This window comes from Pristiophorus japonicus, chromosome 8, assembly GCF_044704955.1.
Source record: "Pristiophorus japonicus isolate sPriJap1 chromosome 8, sPriJap1.hap1, whole genome shotgun sequence".
NCBI lineage: Eukaryota > Metazoa > Chordata > Chondrichthyes > Pristiophoridae > Pristiophorus > Pristiophorus japonicus.
Window position 1 is genome coordinate 35,120,488 of NC_091984.1, and position 22,369 is coordinate 35,142,856.

Here is a 22,369-nt window from a genome sequence, read left to right on the forward strand (position 1 = left end):
CAGCGAGTCATTATGATCTGGAATGCACTGCCTGAAAGGGTGGCAGAAGCAGATTCAATGATAATTTTCTAAAAGATAATTGGATATATATATATATTTGAAAAGGAAAAATTTGTAGGGCTACAGTGAAAGAGCAGGGGCGTAGTACTAATTGGATAGCTTTTTCAAAGAGCCAACACAGGCACAATGGACCAAATAGACTTCTTCCGTGCAGTATGATTCTATGATTCTATAAACCCAAACTGGCCCGAGCAATGAATTGCTCTCAGTCACTTGGGCCAGTCAAAACTCCAAGTCTACTATTTAGAATAATGGTGGCTATTTTTTTTGCGTCGTGATGAGATAAGCTTTGTTTCATTTAGTGAAATGGTCATTCACTATTGACAAAGCATTCAGGAGCGGCCCATTTAGAAAATCTGGAGAATTTCTATGGTCTGTGCTCGATATCAGGTTATGTAGCCCTAGAAGCTCTGTACAGTTACCAGGGAAACCAAAGAGAAAATAACAAATTTTCTAAAGCTGCTCGTAAAAACAGACTACATACCCATCATACAGAAATCAGTCTTTTAACCAGAACATGTATACTATTAAAAGTAACCTTTAGAAAATCAATCAGATATAAGACTGCACGATTTAATGGGCTCGCTCTGGTACACAAGAAAGGACAAGAGAACCGTTAGAAGTTTGAAGTTTCATCCCTTAAAAAAAAACAGCTGCCGGAGAAGATAGTGGGATGCATTAGCTGCAGCCGGTAATGCTTGTAGCCATAACAACAGCACAGAATGAATACTCCACTCAGCAAGCTGTCTTCACCACCAGCAATTTGTACTGGCTGTGATCTTGGCAGCATCAAGGTTTTTGAACTTCGAATAGTTAACCCATGGGGCACTGGCTTTTGTTATTTTTTTCCTTGCTGAACATTTATAATGCTTTATTCTAAAGACCGGTACTTTAATAAAAAAAGGAATGAGTAAATGTAGCAGTGCAAATACCTATTTTGTATTCTTTAAATGACTGGAATGACTGGTCTACATTTGAAAATGGTGCAGGAATTAGCAATGATCATCAAGCTATTAAATGCTCAACCAGCATTTAAATATTTCGCTTAAAATCGTGTGCCTAGTTTGCCTGATGCCCCATTTCATCAGCAAAAGTGCAGTGGGCGCACACCCTTCTGTCCACCCATTGCCCCCACTACTGACCCGGGCAGATTTCCTGAAGCCAGCCAATTATCGGCAGGCAGAGACCCATCAATGATTGGGTGCAAGTAACTGTGTGGGGGTAGAAATCCGGATCCGGAATTTAAAAGCCTGGAGCAGCTTAAAGGGAAAGTGTCAACAGAAGGAGATAGTAGAGGAGGTGAGAAGTGATGACAGTCTGAAGACCTGCAGGAAAGAGGCCATTAAACTTCAACAATGCCGACATGGAAGTCCTCCTGCAAACAGCAAAAGCAAGACTGGCAGGACAATGGCAGACCGGACTAGAGACCATCTTGTACCACAGTGAGGGCAAGTGGAGGAAGATGGTTGGAGTAGTTAGTGTCTTTTGCATAATCCCCAGATGAGCAACTTAGTGCAGGAAAAAATTAAACAACTTGACGAGAGTGGGCAACGTAAGTTCGTCACCCATCTAATTAAAGGTTTCTAAGCAACACTTTGTCTGTTGGATTCTTGGTAAATCAATGTCTCAGTGTTCCATGTAATGCCAGTATGGACACAGTGAAACTCCAATGCTCTTGCACACAACTGTCACTCCATCGATATCCCAACTGAGTAATGCATAATCAGTAGAACCCTTCATTTTTCCCATTTAAACTATTGATGCTAGACTTCTGAGTGTCACTGTTATAAGTCTTGGATCTTGCATACAGTCACTGGGTGCCCTTGAAAATTCCCGTAAGCTAAATGAGATGGTCATGTCAACTAGGCTGCATTTGTGTTGCAAGAAAAGATGGTGCATAATGTGAAGGAGAGAAAGTCCACAGGACAAAGAGTGGCAAATATTTGGTATTTGATCCTGTACGAGGAGGAAGCTCTCAGCATCGTAGGGCATCAAGTGGTAGAAAGTGGTAGAGATGGAGAGATTGAAGGGCAGGTGACAGAAACTGGTTTGCACATAGATAAGACACTTCTGGCTTCTGAAGCTTCAGCAGCCAATATGTGCCCTCACCGAGATTGCTGCAATTGTTTTACGTCCTGATAGATACAAGGGAGCTCAAATGGTAAAAAGCCTCATATTAATTTCTGTTTTCTGTCCTCCATCCAGACAAAACATCTGAGATTTTCTTGATGAGATGGGAGAAAAGGAGCCCTCCCACTCAAGTTGCTTTCCTTCCAGAACACCATCTTCCACACAGTCATTTATTCCATTACTTCCAAGCACCAGCCCAGAGAAAAGCAGCCAGGGACTTCAAACTAGTGACAGAGAAAAGACTGCAGTGAGTGATACACAATGCACACAAGTGGCTAAGGGGAAGGGGGTGGAGGAAGAAGATGATGACAGAGAGTTCGAAAGTATCAGAACTTGGCTGAGGAGCTTCAGGACACAGATCTCATGGGCACTGCTTTCAGGGCATGAAACCCATGCAAATTAACAGAGGAATGTCTCCCAAAATGCCTTTCATCTGTCTGGTCAGGATGATGGAGAAGTCATGGGGCAATTTCCAGGGAGACGCAATCAACCCCCTGGCCTGGGCGAAAACTTCATTGCGCCCCCCACCCCCGAAGCGCTAATGGGGCTATAAAAAGTGGACAATTTTGGCCCCTGAGACTTTTACCAGTAAATGAACTGGCCATCTCCCTTTCAGAAGCCGCCTTGTGCAAACCATGTCCCAGTACTCACATATCCTCATTTTATATGGGCAAGGTGCACAATGTGGAAAGAGCTTTGTTGAAGGTGGAGTATGGAAGATTCAGTGGGGAATCGGTTTTAAATAATTTAAACTCATTTTTACTCCTCCCAAACCAGCCACCACAAAATGTGGTGCACTGCAAAGTGGGTGAGCCCATGGACTCATGAGCCTAGTTTTACAGTTCGCACCTGCCACCAGCAAGACCCTACTCGAGAGACCTTGCAAAATCGGACTTGCATGCCAAAAACAAACAAAAAATTGAATATCCCAGGGAGACAGCTATTTAGCGGTAGTCTAAATGTTAAAGTCTTAAAAGCTGTTTGTCTAATTGCTACTAGCTTTCATCAAGTTACACAGAAGAGGCAAGGATGTAATTCTCATACCAGATCTGTCAGGGTACTAATGGCATATCCAACTAGTTGAAACCTGTGAGGAAAAAAAGCAGGTAAAGTATTTGGACACCTACAGTTATTGGCTGTCAGCTTTTGCCTGCATTATATAATCCTGCAGCACTTTGTACTTAGGCATGCACTCTCCCTTGACTCAGCCAGGACTATATTTAGATTTCCTGTTGAGCTACTCAGTATAGCTTAAGTAAATTTTTATCTTGGGTGTGGCGATGTTACTTGAACAAACTACTCAAGGTGTCACAAAGGAAAGTTTGAAACTCTATATTTATAGAGATTACTGTAAGAGGAGCATAGGAACAGGAGTAGGCCATTCATCCCCTCAAGCTTGTTCCGCAATTCTGTAAGTTAATGGATGACCTGTACCTCAACTCCATTTACCCGACATTCCTCCTTGCCATGTCTGCTTTACAACAGTGTACAGCAGATAGAATCAGAATTCAGGTTGCTAACCAAACCTACTCATTGAGAGACAGAGTGCTCTGTTATTTTTCTAGCTCAATCAGGTCCTCTAGTGGCTAAGAAAAGGTAATATAGTTTTAACAACATAAAGAAATTACTGTTAATATTAGAGGATAAACACTGGATATGTTCATACGACATTGCTCTGTCCACTATAATGCTGGAAAGTAACACTGGATTAGTCCCAGAATATTTGCATCATATTTCACTGATTACAGGCTATTAGTTCCCTATGTTCTACCAGCATAGAAGAATTGGAGATATGAAAGCTCAAGAAGATGCATTTCTGCAATATGCTGGACCTATTGCTATGGAATCCTCCCCCCCTCCCTCCCACCCACATCTTAATTGCAGGACAATCTCCACAGCACTGGGTCACCAGACAAACGACAGTGCCTCTATGTTCAGCTGGATATTTCTGCAGCAGTGCCTATTAAGGCACCAATGAAAACCTTTGGGCTCTGCACTTCTGGAAGGCACAATGCCAACTCCTTAGCCTTTCAGTGCTGCTGAAGTCAAAGCTGTAGCCTGTGGCAGTGTTGAAAGGTGAATGTCTCAAACACTCCCAGATGCCCTGTAGGCATTTAAACATTTTAACAATGGAACGCTTAGCACAAGGGTATCCAACCTTTTGGAGCAAGCCACGAGGTCCACGTGCCACAACAAGTGAGCGTGGACCACACAAAACTGCAAGCCCATTAATAAAGATGCAATCCCCTATTACTTCACTTACCTTTTTGTGTTCATTTCCTGGAATGGCATGCACTGGTCTGATGACCTCTATTTATTATCCTGATCACCGCTCATCCCCCACTGGTCACTTTGTTGTGTTTTAATGAGGCAATAACGTGCTTAAAATAAATAGTTTAACACCTCCATTAAAATGGCATGGAGAGGAATGTCATGCATACACTAACGTTGCAAGCAGTAATTTCAAGCTTGTATCCCCTTTCAAAAGCAGCTACAATTCACATCCCCAAAGTGCTCCTGCTATTATTTTACTCATCATCGTCATAGGCAGTCCCTTGGAATCGAGGAAGACTTGCTTCCACTCCTGAAGTGAGTTCTTTGGTGGCTGAACCGTCCAATATGAGAGTCACAGACTCTGTCACAGGTGGGACAGAATGTCGTTGAGAGAAGGGGTGGGTGGGACTGGTTTGCCGTGCGCTCTTTCTGCTGTCTGCACTTGTTTTCTGCATGCTCTCAGCATTGAGACTCGAGGTGCTCAGCGCCCTCTCAGATACACTTCCTCCACTTGGGCCAGGGACTCCCAGGTATCAGTGGGGATGATGCACTTTATCAGGGAGGCTTTGAGGGTGTCCTTGTCACCCAATAGTGTAGAATGTTACTATGAAAAAATATATTATATAGACTTTATTTTATAATCCTCAAATACATTTTATAAAGGAGAGGTTGCAGGGAGACCCTGAAGTTGTTTTGACAGCTGTGTCCTGGCTACCAATCTTTGCTCCAACTCAGCACAACTCTGTCTTAATCTGGGTAGCTGTTTCTTTCTTCAGGCTGTCAAGAAAAGAGAAGGCTGAGGGGGGAATCTAATGATAAAATCATGAAGGCATTTGATAGGTTAGATGTAGAGAAAATGTCCTGGGGGAATCCAAAACTAAGAATGATAAATATAAGATAGTCACTAATAAATCCAATAGGAATTCAGATGACACTTTTCTTGTATATTCATTCAAGGGATGTGGGCATCACTGACGAGGCCATTTCTAATTGCTCTTGAAAAGGTGGTGATGAGCTGCCTTCTTGAACCGCTGCAGTCCGTGTGGGAAGGTGCTCCCGTCGTGCTGTTAGGGAGGGAGTTCCAGGATTTTGAAACAGCGATGATGAAGGAACGGCGATATATTTCCAAGTCAGGATGGTGTGTGACTTGGAGGGGAACTTGCAAGTGGTGGTGTTCCCATCCTTCTAGGTGGTAGAGGCCACGGGTTTGGGAGGTGTTGTCAAAGAAGCTTTGGCAAGTTACTGCAGTGCATCATGCACTGGTGGTGGAAAGAGTGAATGTTTAAGGTGGTGGAGGATGGGATGCCAATCAAGTAGGCTGATTTGTCCTGGATGGTATTGAGTTTCTTGAGTGTTGTTGAAACTGCACTCATCCAGGCAAGTAAAAAGCATTCTATCACACTTCTGACTCTTCAGTGAGAGAGTGGTTAGAATGGGGAACTTGCTATCACAAAGATTAGTCGAGGCGAATAGCCTAGATGCCTTTTGTAATATATAGCTTCATTTAGTGGAATACTGCTCCACCTAGTGGACTACTGTGATAAAGCTGTAAATACAATAAAGGCATCAGGTGACAGGTCACCTGACAACTTCTTGTGCTAAGAGCCATCTTGTAAAGTCTGAGTGTGTTGTGATGTCGCAAAGAATATATCACATTGGCGAAGTAGGATCGGATTCCGGGATACCCTAGCTGAAATTTTTGTTGGTGGATGATTCCAGCCAAACAACAGAGAGACGAGAGAGGTCCTTTGTGTTGCAGAACAGCTAAAAAGCCAAGGAAAATTTCAAGATCACTTGGCTGAACTGAAGAGTCTAGATGGCTGTGCCTATGGGAATAAAAGATACTTGGGTGTGTTTCAACACGACCGAGAGACTTTTAGAGCGTATATGGAGCGGCTGGAAATATATTTCAATGCAAATGGTATCATCGAAGTTCCCGATGATGAAAACAGCAATCTGGTGGTTTTAGAAAGAAAATGGGCTATTTTCCTGACTGAAGCAGAGCCCGAGGTATATGAAACTGTGAAAAATGTGCTTGTTCCTGAGAAGCCAAAGAACACATCACTTACGGAGATTCTAAGCAAGTTAGAACAGCACTACGGTCCTGAGCCCCTGGAAATTGCTGAAAGTTATCATTTTGGAATACGAAATCAATTAATTGACGAAAGTATCAGTGAGTACATTGTAACATTAAAAAAGCTATCCATTCACTGTTATTTCTGAAACTTTCAGGACCAAGCATTGTGTGACCGCTTTGTTTGTGGGATGAAAAATGAAGCAATCAGGAGAACGTTGTTGACAACTCCTTACTTGTCTTTTGATATAGCTTGTCAGACAGCTGTCAATGGGTATGGCTGACCAATACTCCCGAGATTTTCAAGCCATTTCCAGTCGTCAGACAACCAAGGTGAATCGCCTACAGGTTAAAAGTAAAAGGCAGTTGTGCCCCAAGACCTCAGCAACTGACCAAGGTAGCAATACATTGAAGTCATGCAATCGGTGCCTGGGACAGCACATTGTTCAAAGTTGTCCAGATGTGAAGGCAGAGTGTTTCTTCTGCAAGAAAACTGGGCATCTTGCGAAAGCATGCCGACGGAAGAGTAAACCAACTTTCAAGGCTATAAGTAGAAATTGCCAGAGAATATATAGCATGAAAAAAAAGCAACAGGACAAAGAGATACACATCATCAGGAGCACGAGGGTATCTAACAGCAATTCGAAAAGTATCATCATTCAAGTAGATGTTGCAGGAGCAGGATACCCATGGAAATCAACACTGGCGCATTCGTGAGCGTAGTACCAGAATTGCTATATCTCAACAAATTGAGTGATTTTCCACTGGAAAAGTCAAAGATAGAGCTGCGAGGCTACTCAGGAGAGAACATTTCTGTAGTAGGACGTATCACCGTACCAGTGAAATACAAGGATGAATTTCAGAGCTTGCCTCTCTTAGTAGTATCAGGACACAAGCCTGCCTTACTTGGTGGAAATTGGTTGAGATCACTGAAGCTGGATTGGAGTGAGATTTTTCGTATTGAAACAAGATTTGCACCGAAGGATGATGTCATCAAGAAGTATCTGAAGGTGTTCTGTGAAACAGGCAGTCCGATCCAAGGCTTCAAGGCGATTGTCAGGGTACAGAAGGACGCTAGACCAGTTTACTGCAAGTCACACCCCGTACCATATGCACTCGAGGAGAAAGTTGAGCAAGAACTCAAAAGACTAGAGACTGAGAACATAATTTCTAAGATAGATCGATATAATTGGGCTACACCCATTGTTGTACCTAAGTCAGATGGTAAAGTAAGATTGTGTGGTGATTATAAAGTAACGGTAAACCAGGTTCTAGAGGGTAATGTCCCCAATACATTGCCGAATATAGAAGATTTGTTCACAACACTGACAGGTGGTCAGATCTTCTCAAAGTTAAATCTCACAAATGCCTACTTACAACTTGAACTAGATGAGGAGTCCAAGTCATGCTTGACTATAAATACTCATCTGGGCCTATTTCAATGTAATAGGCTACCGTTTAGAGTATCTTCCGCCCCATGCCATATTTCAAGGGATGATGAACTAGATTCTGCAAGGCATTGAAGGGGTAGTATGTTGTTTAGATGACATATTAATTTCAGCACCAAACAGGCAAATCCATAACATATTGAATGAAGTGCTCAAACGGCTACAGAAGCACAGAGTACGAATGACTGCTCGCAAGTGTGAGTTATTTCAACACTCAGTGGAGTACTTAGGGCACAAAGTAGACAAAGATGGTTTACATCCAACCAAGGGAAAGCTGGATACAATCAGAAATCCACCCACTCCCAGGAATGTCACTGAACTTCGATCATTTTTGGATCTTTTGAACTATTATGAGAAGTTCCTACCAAATTTGGCTACAAAGTTACATCCACTGAATGAACTGTTGAAAAAACAGGTTCATTAGAAGTGGTCAGAAGAATGCGACACAGCAGTCAAGGAGTGTAAAAGCCAGTTGGTAGAGCGTACCATGTTAGTTCACTATGATGTATTTAAGGAGATCAAGCAAGTATGTGACACCTCTCCGTATGGAGTTGGGGCCCTGATCTCTCATATACTAGTTAGTGGGGAGGAGAGACCAATTGCTTCTGCTTCACGCACTCTCAGTGCCAGTGATGTAATTATGCGCAAATCAAAACGGAAGCTTTGACATTAATTTTTGGGTGAAGAAGTTCCACAAATACTTGTACGGCCGTAAGTTTACCATCATTATGGACCGTAAGCCCCTGACAGCAATCTTCCATCCAAAGTCTCCAGTTCCAACATTAGCTGCAGCCCGAATGCAGAGATGGGTTTTTTTCAGCATATATGTATAAAATTGAGTACAGACGATCAGCTGATCACTGTAATGCTGATGCTATGTCCAGGTTGTCATCCCCATCACAAGTTACACCCTATGGGGAAGAAGTGTTCTATTTTTCATACATTGATGAACTGCCAGTCACAACTGAAGAGATTGGTAGAGTAACCAAACGTAACCCAGTTATGTTAAAGGTGTATGATTACATAGGAAATGGCTGGCCAAACCAGGTATCAGAGAAAGATATTCATCCATTCTTCATTCGTAGGAATAAATTGTCCATGGATAAAAATTCTATCGTGGGGTGCAAGAGTGGTTTTACCAAATAAAGTCAGGTCCAAATTATTAATAGATCTTCATGACCAGCACCTGGGAATGTGCTTGACCAAGAATTTTGCATATAGTTACTTATGGTAGCCAGGTCTAGATAAAGATATAAAGTATATCATTAGTCAGTGTACAACATGTCAATCTGTAAACAAGAAACCACCATCAGTACCATTACAGCCATAGAAATGGCCTCCCAGTGTGTGGCAAAGGTTACATATTGATTTTGCTGAGCTAGAAGGACAGCAATTGTTCATTGTTATTGATAGCCATTCGAAGTGGTTAGAGATGTTTCTGATGCGGAAAATAACAACAAATAACAAAAACACTAGACAAGTTGCGAAGATTATTTTCTTCATATGGCCTCCCAGAAGAAATTGTTTCTGATAATGGACCACAATTTTGTTCAGAAGAATTTGCACAGTTCACGAGCAAATATGGTGTGAAACATACCAAAGTTCCACCATATCACCCTGCTTCAAATGGTGCAGGAGAGCGCACAGTACAAATTGTAAAACGTGCTCTCATCAAACAAATGTTGGATCCAAATCCAAATAAATGACAGTTGTCATTGAACCACAAATTGGCTAATTTTCTGATTACTTATCGTAATACTGCTCGTACAACTATTGATAGAACACCAGCAGAGATGTTTCTCAAATGACAGCCACGAATTAGATTCTTGTTGTTAAAACCAAACTTGGCACAGTCAATAGAAGAGAAACAATTAAGACAAAAGAGAATCATGATAGAGGTAGAGTAAGAGAGAGAAGTGTGAAATTAAATCAGAAGGTGAGAGTAAAGAACCATCACCATAAATGGTTAAAGTGCTTACCAGGAAGAGTGATGAAGATATGTGGTCCTCATACATATTTGGTCAAGATGTTTGATCATGGACACGTTAGGTTTGTTCACATTGATCATATTTTATCTTCAGATATGGAAGGAGTTGAAAGTTGGAATGATTTGGGTATTTTTGACTCATCAGATAATCTTATTACAAGTAGAGTACTAGTAGCAAATCTTACATCAGATGTACTAGAAACAAATCCACGAGAAAGTCAAGATCTAAGTCTGAGTCTGAGTCAGGCAGACAAACAGTCTGAAGTTGTAGAGAATTCAAATGCAGATCAAGGGCATCCCTTGGAGGAAAACTCACCTCAGGATCAGCCTAGAATGAGTCTAAGTTTGACACCATGTTTGGAAAGTTCTGTTCAAGAGTAAAGGTATCCTCTTCGAAACAGAAAACCAGTGGTTAAGTTTACTTTGTAAATATGGCAAAATAAGTCCATACCTTTTGTTATGTATAACCATGTAAGTTATGTATAATGATTATTTTGTTATAATTACTTCTTCACTCAGGAGGAAGATGTATAATATCTAGCTCTATCTAGTGGACTACTGCTCCACCTAGTGCACTATTGTGGTAATGAAGTCATTGCTGTAAATATAATAAAGGCATCAGGTGACAGATCATCTGACAAGTTCCTGTGTTAATAGACATCTTGTAAAGTCTGAGTATGTTTGATGTCGTAAGGAATATACCACACATTTAAGGGGGATCTAGATAAGTACATGAGGGAGAAAGAAATAGAAAGTTATGCTAATTTAATTTTATGGTTATTACTGACACAATTTACTTTTGAGCTTATGTCTAAAACTGCATGACCACCCCTAGTACAAGAAACCAACCCAATGGTCTTCATAACACTATTCAAAATAAATAAAAAGTATAATGCCATTTAGAAATATAACATACAGATGCATGGCGATATACTTCAGTTTATATTCAACCATGCAAGAGCGACAAACTCATTTTCTTCATGTCTGCAACAAGAAATTTTATAAAATAATTGGGAACTCCCAAACTGATCTCCAATGCAGCAGTCCTTTAAATGTACCATTTTCTGGAGCAGCAGAATTTTATACGGGTTTAGAACATAAATGTTGATATGCGGTCTCATTTCTGCAGAATGGCTGTGTGTCTTTAAACTGTAGCTTTCATTATTCTGTTATATGATTTCCTGTGCCAGGCTGTGACCTGAGGAATTTATGATATGATGATATATTACAGCACTTACCAGCTGTGAGTCCAAATCGGAGGAGCTCCCAGACTGAGCACTTCACTGAACAACTGGTGGGGAGGACTGCACCTCTGTACTACCTTTAAGGTAAGATCAATCACAAACTTTTTATAGAATGAGAAATTGAGCCTAACTTGTTTTCCCAACTGTCCTTTTGTATTGCTTGTTGAATTAGTCAAACTAATTCCCGCAATGATTTTTCAAATTACCCTGGTTAAATATTCTATCTCATTAAGACTGAACACACACCAGGCTTTGATAAATATACATGCAAGGTTAATGTTAATAAATCATGACTGAGGCTTTGTATACTTTTATAAATTCAAGCAGTTCATTAATTCTGTCATGATTTTCGAGATCACTGACATAGCAGGCATTCAGCATATCTCTCTACAGATCTGCTTTTGAAGACAAATAAGTGTTTATGTGGCACACTTAACTGCTTGAACTTCTCAGCCGTTTTGCCCAGAGCTCCTGTCAGTATTGATCTGGAATATCCTTCAATGTGTCTGCACTAGGAAATTCTCTTCACAAGTACCAAGGCTTGATCTCAGCACAAATAAATCTGCTGAGAAAACGTAAGTGACAAGTTTCCAGTTCATCGTGGTACCCCTCATTTCCTCGTGTGCCAGATTTGTTATTTTATACAGTTAAAAATAAACCTTTAAATCAGTTATAATGTCACGTTCCTCTAAAAATTAAAATGATTTCTGCATTAAAAAAAAAACAACAATGCAGATCTGTCTGACATTCACCACCGTACAGCATCTGGACTAAAGTTTTTCATAAAACTCTCTCACCAAAGTATTCTGATCTGAAGTTGTTCGATTGAACAGTCGTGTTCTCCAACTCCTTGTCAATGTTCAAAAAATAACCTTTGTCCAAAATAAAAATAGAAAATGCTGGAAATGCACAGCAGGTCTGTCAACATCTGTAACAAGACAAGGCAGGTTAAGGTTTTGGGTGCTGAACATCAGCTGGCCATGATACTGGCGGTGATGCCGGGATTGTTCCCACTGATGCCACACAGCACTGGCCTCGCTGGAGTTGGAGCCAGAAAATATGGCACCTACCCCATGGGGCCCCCACTCAGCCCCCTGTGGAAGGAGACTAATCCCGATCATTTTTTAAATACAATCTCCCAGTTTAGGGATTGCAGACTACTTCCCTGGCCTGGAACATGCCCTCTGACCTGTGTCCATCTGGAGGACAGTACACCTCATCTCTCTTGGTGTACCAACCTCCAACAATACATCAGGTTCTGATTGAATCAAACAAGGGTTAACTTCAGGTATGTCCCTGCCACCAATCCCCCCCTCCCATCCCCCACCTCCATACCCACAGAGACCCACATACCCCCCTGATGTTTTTAGCCTTGCAAGGGGCAGGTCCCTTACAAGACTGACTGAAAAATCCCAGAACTAACAGAGAAACAGGGCAACTGCCAAAGTTACAGTAGATACTTGGTAGAATCCCTGGGCTGCACCTCAGAGTTTTAACCTGTTTTTGTGCATCTATAGTCAACTAAATGTCATCTCACTTCCCGGGCCCAGAAATTGCGGTCGGAGGCTCCCCGCGGGCGGATGCCTCCAATAGCAATAATTTCTACGAAAGTTCCTGGTGGTCCCGGCGGTTCGGCAACTTGCGGTTCTGGGGCTCTACATGAAAGCCAGCGTAGGGGCCCACGTATCCCTGGATCGTATGGATCTCTGGGATCACGTGGGCCCATCCAACTTATCAGAGTAGGGGATCCCCATTTATTCTTTTGGTAATTCTGTATGTACAGAGCTGCCGTAAGCATGAATGGGATAGCCCCAAAACACAGCAACACTGAAAATAAATTTAAGAAATCACATTACATATTTTAAATTAATTAAAATACAATTTCATTAAATATTTTATGTGAAAAATTATTTTTTTGGATTTTTTTTAATATGTTTTAATATAAGGATACAAATAAACTTACCTTAATGGACAGGAATTTTAATATATAAATGAATGATAACATTTTATTTTTCTATTGTTTTAAACGCTTACATTTACAAACGCCTGCTTTTCCCAGCGTAAGAATTTGAAGGATATTCGCTGGGCAGAAGTTGGGCAAATAGCCCAACCCTCCACCCACGGAGGATCTTTTCCTTCGCATTCATAGTGCCGGGTTCAGGCGCACGCACTTCGCATTCCTGAACCCGGAACTTGCGTGGACCCCACGGGCGAGTACACACTTCGTACGCGGCCATGGGGAGCGCGGTTTCAGGCCCAATATTGAATTTCAGAAATGTTTGCTATTTGACTGAATTATTTCTATTGCTGTTTATTATTAGATCAGTTACTGATTTGTTTACTCATGCCTCACTAAGTAGTCAAATTGCGATTTTGGTCATATTATTCTGGCAGAACTTGGCAACTTAGTAAGAATGCTTAGTATTGGAGGGGTTAAACCATTGAACATTCATCATAAAGAGTCTATTGTGCATTATTTCTGATGCCCTGGGTGTATACATCCAATCATTTCCTTTTGGAAACTGAACAGAAGTCCTCTCCTACAAAGGAGAATCATTCTGCTTAAAAAGTTACAACAATATGGAAAAAGTTGCACGCAGCCATATGCAGAGGAAATCATGAGTCAGAAGATGGCAGCGATCGCAGAACTAAACTGAAATGGGAAAAAAATAATAAGGAGCCGAAGGTTTCACAGAACCGGAGATCAATTCAAGTAACTAGGCCAGAGTTGTGAATGTTACACTTTATAGTGAAATTCATTTGGTGATGCAGCACAAGTGATTGCACTGACAGAATGATGTGGTATGTCAAACATTTGAGTCAAAGCTGTAACCTTTGAACAGTGACAGTGTGTCAGATCTAACTATTCGAATGTACATTCTGAACTACTGAGGTCATCGCTGCAGATCTAAACGATGATGCATTCTGCCTAAAATAAAATCTATTCATGGTCAGCTCTCAAAAAAAAATAGAAAACAAACTGAGATATTCAAAATTTAAAACAATTTTAATGGGCCTTTTTGTAACATTTTGATATTCTGAAGGGCTATGACACCAATACCAAAAACAACAACTTGCATTTATATAGCACCTTTAACATAGTAAAACATCCCAAGGCACTTCACAAGAGCATTATTAACCAAAATTTGACATGAACCACATAAAGATATATTAGGGCAGATGGAGCGTTTAAAATCAGGGATGCTCAAGAAGCCAGAATTGGAGGAGTGCAAATATCTCAGAGGTTTGTAGAGCTGTAGGAGGTTGCAGAGATAGGGAGGGGAGGGGAGAGGCCATGGAGAATTTTAAAATCGAGGCGTTGCTTAACCGGGAGCCAATGTCAGTCATCTAGCACAGAGTGAAGGGGACTTAGTATGAGTTCGGATACAGGCAGTAGAATTTTATGGAAGATGGAAGATGGGGTGCCAGCCAGACAACACAAAAATAAGGCTACTTTTTAAAAATGTATTTGCTGAGTCCTGTACCTTTCTAAGTGATGTGTACAATTTACTCTGTGTGATAACAGTCACTGTAAGAATCTTGCAAAAAGGATTGCAATTGAAATCAGCAAATCAGGTTTAATATATCACTGTAGGATAGAATCGGTAATACTGATAAAGTATATTCATACGGGTGTCCAAATCCAGAGTTCTTTTTTGCCAAGGTTAAATATTGTGCTTTTTTTGAAATTTTTGGATTGGCCCTTTAGGACACTCAAACTACAACACCACTTATTGCAGAAGGTTAGCAAGATACATTTGGTAAAACTTATAGATATTGGTTTTCAGAGAAATGTAATGATTTATTTATAGAAAATTTTATTCATACCGAGACAGAAAACACCTGCTTCCATTTATATTCCCTGCTGGAATAGTAGCTTCTAAACTTTGAGCCCCACGCCAGCTGTCAATAGTTACACTAAAATTCAGTTCAAACAAAAAGATTTTGAGTTGGACGATGTTTATTATTACTTTCATATACCTCGCAATCCCTCCACTAATTCTTCTCACTGCCTACAATGCAGACCTAATGCTAACGACAGAGAGCAGAAAGATTTAAAATTGGTTTGATAAGTGTCTTAAATACCTGTCCTCAGTGATGAAAGATGGGACAACGGGATAGTTGTAAAACTAAATCCTAACAATGTACTGGTCTGACCACAGATGGAGTATTGTGTTCCCTCTGGTAAGCACACCATAGAAATATATACACATTGGTACGAGTACAAAGAAGAGCAACAAGACAATCCTTTGTAATATGCCATGAGGAAAGATTTCATAGGAACATAGGAATGCACTAGACCAGAAAAGCTCCTTGAGCTCTAGCCTCAAAAAAAGACAATGTTATATTCTCTCTCCTATCCTCTAAATTACTTTTGCCAAAAGACTATTCAGCACCTTTTTCAATTTGTAGGCACTATCCACCTTCATTGCCTTCCAGAGTGGTCCATTCCACATATTCACCTCCCTCTGTGTGAAATAGTTACATCTAAACTGTCTATTCGCCGGCGCCATCACTAAAACCATAAATTTCCATCTCTGGAACATCACCTGACTCTGCCCTTGCCTCAGCTCATCCACTGCTGAAACCCTCATCGGTGTCTTTGTTACCTCTAGCCTTGACTATTCCAACGCACTTCTGGCCGTCCTCTCATGTTCTATCCTCCATAAACGTGAGGACATCCAAAACTCATGCCATCCGTGTCCTAACTTGCACCAAGCCCCGCTCACCCAGCAGCCCCCGTGCTCACTAACCTACATTGGTCCCCGGTTGAGTAATGCCTCAATTTTATAATTCTCATCCTTGTTTTAAAATCTCTCCACGGCCTCGCCATTCCCTATCTCTGTAATCTCCTCCAGCCCCACAACCCTCCGAGATATCTGCGTTCCTCTAATTCTGGACTCTTGAGCATTCCCAATTTTAATCGCTCCACCATTGGTGGTTGTGCCTTCAGCTGCCAAGGCCCTGAGCTCTGGAATTCCCTCCCTAAACCTCTCTGCCTCACTCCCGCTCTTTCCTCCTGTAAAACATTCCTTAAAACCTACCTCTTTGACCAAGCTTTTGATCATCTGCACTAATATCTCCTTATTTGGCAAAGTGTCAAATTTTGCTTTATAACCCTCCAGTGAAGTGCCTTGGGATGTTTTACTATGTTAAAGGCGCAATATGAATACAAGTTGATGTTGCTGTCCTAGTCTGTGTTTGAGTCTGTGATCAGATAAGTTGAAGCTACAGGCACCAGATCAAAGATTGGCACTACGCATTCGTTAGAGATTAGCTTCGTAGAGGGGTCTGCACTGGGTGATGCACCAGGGACAAGCGGGTTGCAGCAAGGCCAAGGGAAAGGGTAGCTCGGGAGGCAGCTCCCCGGAGGGAGAGTTCGCGCGTGAGTCCTGCTGCACAGGACTCAGATGGGTGATGGCCATGCACTCTGACACGAGAGGTGCAATGGCAAGGGTGCTTGAGAGCCTCTCGGCAATGGTAAAGATCTTGGAGGAGTCCGCCTCCAACATTGTAAAGAGTTCTGCGCACACCATCATTTCCAATTTGCAGATGAAGGTGGACTCCCAGAGAGACCCTGGGGACCCAGACCTCATAAGGTGTGCCATGGGCGATGTGGCAGCTTCCATTGCAGAACAGGTGAAAGCAATACAACGTCTTAGTGCTGTCATGCAGTCAATGGTTGGTGGCATCGAAGCTCAGACTGCTCTCATGCAATCTCAGTTGGATGCCAAGCAAGCTCTGACTGCTGCCATCATTGCTGAATCCACCACAGTCGATCCGAGATCTCATGGTGTTGCAGCAGGCCACCAATCTGTGTTCCTGCTACCGAGGTGCTACCCCCGGGGAGTGTCAGTGGAGCAGGAAACTCCTGTCCTCTCTCAGGATGACAGCATTTCTGATCCCACCACAGCCACTCCATCATTGCACGTCGCTGCCTGTCATCCAGCCAGCCCAGACTGCCATCGCCCAGCCTGAGGTGATGCAGTCTAAAGTTGTGCCTTCCAGGCCAAGAGCTGGTCGAGGGCGTCCTGCAAGGCCATCTGTAGTCTCTGGCTCTGACACCCAGCAGCCTTCCACCAGCCGTGCTGCAGCCACAGGGGACACACTACAAAGGACAGTAGAATAGGTAAAGCCAGTGTTAAGAGGTGAAATAAGGTTTTGTACAAGTGTGATCCGTTAATGTAATTGTTGTTTATAATTACGGTGAAAGTTAGGAGATAACATTTTAATTGGAATGCTGTCTCACATTTTCAGTGTTGGGGCTGTGGTATGGAAGGGGAAATTGATGTGATGATGGGGACGTGCAGAGCAACCGGGAAGTGGGCTGGAATTCACTGGAACCGAAGGCTGATGAGGCGGTCATGAATGCCAATTGAGTGGCTGCCTCCTCCGTCATTGCTGTTGCTACTCCTGCTCCTCCTTCTGATCCTCATCATCGTCATCCTCCTGCTCCTGACATGGTGGAGCTATGTCTGGTGGCAATGGCTGAGCCCTCATGATGGCTAAGTTGTGCAGCATGCAGCAGATGACGACAAAAAGGGTCCCCCACTCAGCCGAGTACTGGAGAACACCTTCCAAGCAGTCAAGGCAGTGGAAGCATTGCTTGATCCTGCCGATGGTCAGTTCAGTGATGTTCCTGGTGGCAGCATGGCTCTCATTCTATGAGTGCTGGGCAGGAGTGTTGGGGTTGCGGAGGGGAATCATGAGCCAGGTGGAGCCTAGATAGCCCTTGTCTCTGGCCAGCCAGACACGAGCTTGATGTAATGGCTGGAAGAGAGCTGGCACACTGGTCTGGCGCAGGATGAAGGCATTGTGGCTGTGCCAGGATAGCGGACATTGGCGGTGAGGATTCAGCATGTGTGGTCGCATACCAACTGCACATTAAGTGAGTGGTAGCCTTTGCGGTTACGGAATACCTCAGGATTGTGATGCGGTGCCCACAAAGCAACATGGTCAATGCCCTGCACCATGGGGATGCCCGCTATCCTGGCAAAGCCACATGCACACTCCAGCTGCTTCTCTCTCGTCATGGGGAAGGAAATGTAGTCCCTTCTCCTTCTATAGAGAGCATCTGTGACCACGCGGATGCAGCAATGGACGGCAAACTGGGAGATGTTGGAGATGTTTCCTGTTGCACACTGGAAAGATCCGCTGATGTAGAAATTGATGGTGACCTTGACTGCCACTGAGAGAGCCATCCTCACCCTGGTCTGAGGCTTGAGGTCTGATTGCAGGAGGTAACAAAGCTCTATGACCACGTCCTTGCTGAAGCGCAGCCTTCGAACACACTGTTCATCAGTGAAACTGATGTAGGAGTACTGCTGCCGGAATACCCTAGGAGGGTACGTTCTCCTGTTGAGCTCCCTGTTGGCGCTCCTCCTCCTGGTCACATTTTGCTGTCTTTCCCTCTGCTTAAGTTGCCTCTGATGTCAGGGTGTGAGGTCCAGTGCCAACATAGCCCCCATGAAACAATATAAATGGCGGAGTTCAAATCTGTCCTCAATGAAAGGCACAAATTTTTAAAGATAGAAAAGAAAGAAAGACTTGGATTTATATAGTGCCTGTCACGACCACCGGATGTCTCAAAGCACTTTACAGGCAACAAAGTAATTTTGGAGTGCAGTCACTGTTGTAAAGTAGGAAAGGTGGCAGCTAATTTGTATACAGTAAGCTCCCACAAACAGCAATGTGATAACGACCAGATAATCTTTTTTTTTGTTATGTTGATTGAGGGATAAATATTGGCCAGGGCAACAGGGATAACTCCCCTGCTCTTCTTCAAAATAGTGCCATGGGATCTTTTACATCCACCTGAGAGAGCAGACAGGGCCTCGGTTTAACGTCTCATTTGAAAGACGTCACCACCAACAATGCAGCACTTCCTCAGCACTGCACTGGAGTGTCAGCCTAGATTTTTTTGTGCTCAAGTCCCTGACACACAACCTTCTGTCTCAGAGGCGAGAGTGCTACCTACCGAGTCACAGCTGACAGCAAGAGCCAGAACACTCCTTCAACTGCAAATCAGTGAAATCTGTCAAACGCATGTCTGCCTATGTGGATTTAAATAGCAACCATTATTGGCCAGCTTAAACTTTACCCGATGCTGGCACCTTTAAATAGCGCCCCTCCAGCCGACATCCGACTGAAACATGACAGCTGTCGTTGTCAGCGCCAGGCGATGAGGGCCAATTTTTCTTCCAGGGCAGTAACAGGGCACTGCGCATGGCAATGACGTCAGCATCATCAGGCGCAGCAGAGCGGGGCCACCGTAAAACCCCCACCAAATTTAGCGGGAGATGCTGTTCAGTGTTTTAGGACACTTCCAAATTTGTCATTAACTGTGCAAAATGGCCATGTCACAACTTCCACTACCCATGTTTGGTCAACGAGAACAGGAACTGGCAGTAGCAATATGGACAGACACGAAAACGGTGTTGGGAGTTGTAATTACATTATTTACATAGGAACAAGAATAGGTCATTCAGCTCCTTGAGTCTGTCCCTCCATTCTATTAGATCATGGCAATCTATACCTCAACTCTATGGAATTCTCTGCCCCAGAGAGCTGTGGAGGCTGGGTATTGAATATATTTAAGGCGGAGATAGACAGATTTTTGAGCGATAAGGGTTATAGAGAGTGGCAGGGAAGTGGAGATGAGTCCATGATCAGATCAGCCATGATCTTATTGAATGGCGGAGCAGGTTCGAGGGGCCAAATGGCCTACTCCTGCTCCTATTTCTTATTGCTCCATTTATCTGCCTTTGCTCTATATCACTTGATACCCTTATAATACAATACAAATGTGTGTCTTAAATTTCAATTGACCCAACATCCACAACTTTTTGGGGAAGAGAGTTTCAGAATACCACTCACCTTGGTGTAAAAAAATGCTTCCTGATGTCACTTCCAACTGATCCCTTGTTCCGGATTCTCCCACCAGAGGAAATAGTTTCTCTGCAATTACCCTATTTAATCCCTTTATCATTTTAAATGGCCCAATTATGACTCACCAATCTTCTAATCTCAAGGGAATACAAATTAAATTCCTGCGACCTGTCATCATAATTTAACCTTTAAGCCCTGGTATTATTCTTGTGAATCACCAACAAGAGAGCTTTATATAACCACCACTTGACATTCATTTGCATTACCATTGCTGAGACGCCCACCCTCCATATCCTGGGGGTCCCCATTGACAAGAAACTCAACTGGACAAGCTACAGGTCAGAGGCTGGGTATTCTGTGGTGGGTGGCTTGCCTCCTGACTCCCCAAAGCCTTTCCACCATCTACAAGACATTTCCAAGTATAATGGAATAATCGCCACTTGCCTGGATGAGTGCAGCTACAACAGCACTCAAGAAGCTCGACACCAACTAGGATAAAGCAGTCTGCTTGATCTGCACTTCATCCATTAGCCTAAATATTCACCCCTTTCACCACCAGTGTACTGTGAATGCTTTGTGTACTATCTACAGGATGCACTGCAGTAACACATCAAGGTTTCTTTGGCAGAGTCGTCGTTATCAGAACCAAAGGGGATGACCTCAAACTTCCTCATATAGAACTCCACAGTTTTGCCCACTCACTTAATCTGTCTATATCCTTTTGTAATTTTTTGCTCCTATCTGCACAATTGACTGTGCCTTTTAACCTAGTATACAACTCTCTTGCTTCATGCGAGCCATTAACATATATGGTGAAAATCTGACCCCAATTTCCATTTATTCTCGAGGCCCCATTCTGTTTCCAGTGAGAGCTCTGACGGTCTAAATCAAGATCTGTTCAAATATTGGAATGGGCAGGCAACAAATGATTCAGCAATTTCATTCCACTCGGGATCTTGGTCAGGCTAACCTACCTCAACCACTACTTTAGAGACAAATGGGTCGGTAGAGACACAAGCATCACCTTTTATGTTTTTATGTAAGAAGTACATTGTGATAGGATGGCTGAGGGAAATGGCAGGGAGGAGTACTATCACCACAAGGACTGCAGCAGTTCAAGAAGGCAACTCACCACCACCTTCTCAAGAGCAATTAGGGCTGGACAATAAATGCCGGCCTTACCAGCGACGCCCACATCCCATGAACGAATAAAAAAAAGATACCAATCAGATGATACAATGAAGCTGAATTCACACATATACCATATACGCATGCTTAATCACCCTGAATCATGACTATACTAATGTTAATTTAGCTCGCACAAAACTATCTTCACTTATCTAGTTCCCAGCTGATGTCATCAGCACATACTGTTTAAACATAAATATATATATATAAAAAAGGGAAGGTGTAAATGACCAATTTGCAGTCAGAGGATTACACCAGTAAGTTCACCATTTCAGTCATGGTGAAGGTCAAATGAAATTTGCAAGGAAAGTCACTTATCCCCTTGAAACTTGGTTGCATGACTAACATGCTACAACTATTTTAAAGTAGAACATTAAATCAAGTGCCCCCATTTGGCAAGGGCACTAGAACCCACAAATTTCTAAATAAAACTTTAACTGAAACTTAAATCTAATTAAAATTTGGTTGCCGGGGGTGATGATGCACTCCAGTTCCTCCAGTGCCCACCTCTTGCGGAAGGCCACGAGCGTACCAGTAGACACCGCGTGCTCCATCTCCAGGGACACCTTGGCATGAACGAAACCACGGAAGAGAGGCAGGCAGTTGGGCTGAACGACCCCCTCGACCGCCCTCTGCCTGGACCGGTTAACGGCCACCTTGGCAGGCCCAGGAGCAGTCCTATGAGGAGACCCTCCGACCATTTAAAACTGAGATGAGGAGGAATTTCTTCTCTGAGGGTTGTAAATCTATGGAATTTCCTGCCCCAGAGAGCTGTAGAGGCTGGGTCTTTGAATATATTTAAGACGGAGATGGACAGATTTTTGAGTGATAAGGGAATAAAGAGTTATGGGGAACGGGCAGGGAAGTGGAGCTGAGTCCATGATCAGATCAGACATGATCTTATTGAATGGCGGAGCAGGCTCGAAGGGCCAAATGGCCTACTCCTACTCCTATATTCTTATGGCCTGCCTGCTCCCCTCCGCACCGGGTGCCCAAAGATCAGGAGCATGGGACTGAAGTGCAGCCAAAAGTAATGGAAGAGGGGCTGCAATCTCACACACTGAAATAAACATTG

At 42.9% G+C, this 22,369-nt stretch overlaps 1 protein-coding gene across 3 annotated transcripts in view; it reads left to right on the plus strand.

The window, feature by feature from the left end:
- The window catches only part of LOC139268044 (palmdelphin-like), a 153,874-nt gene that overhangs the window by 9,049 nt on the left and 122,456 nt on the right, over positions 1 to 22,369 (plus strand). For 2 of the 3 annotated variants that reach the window (XM_070886033.1, XM_070886031.1), the window contains exon 2: positions 11,205 to 11,301. The gene's annotated coding sequence lies outside the window, so the exon portion shown is untranslated. Of the gene's footprint in view, positions 1 to 11,204; positions 11,302 to 22,369 lie in introns of those variants that run through there. The other variant, XM_070886032.1, reaches the window with a different exon arrangement.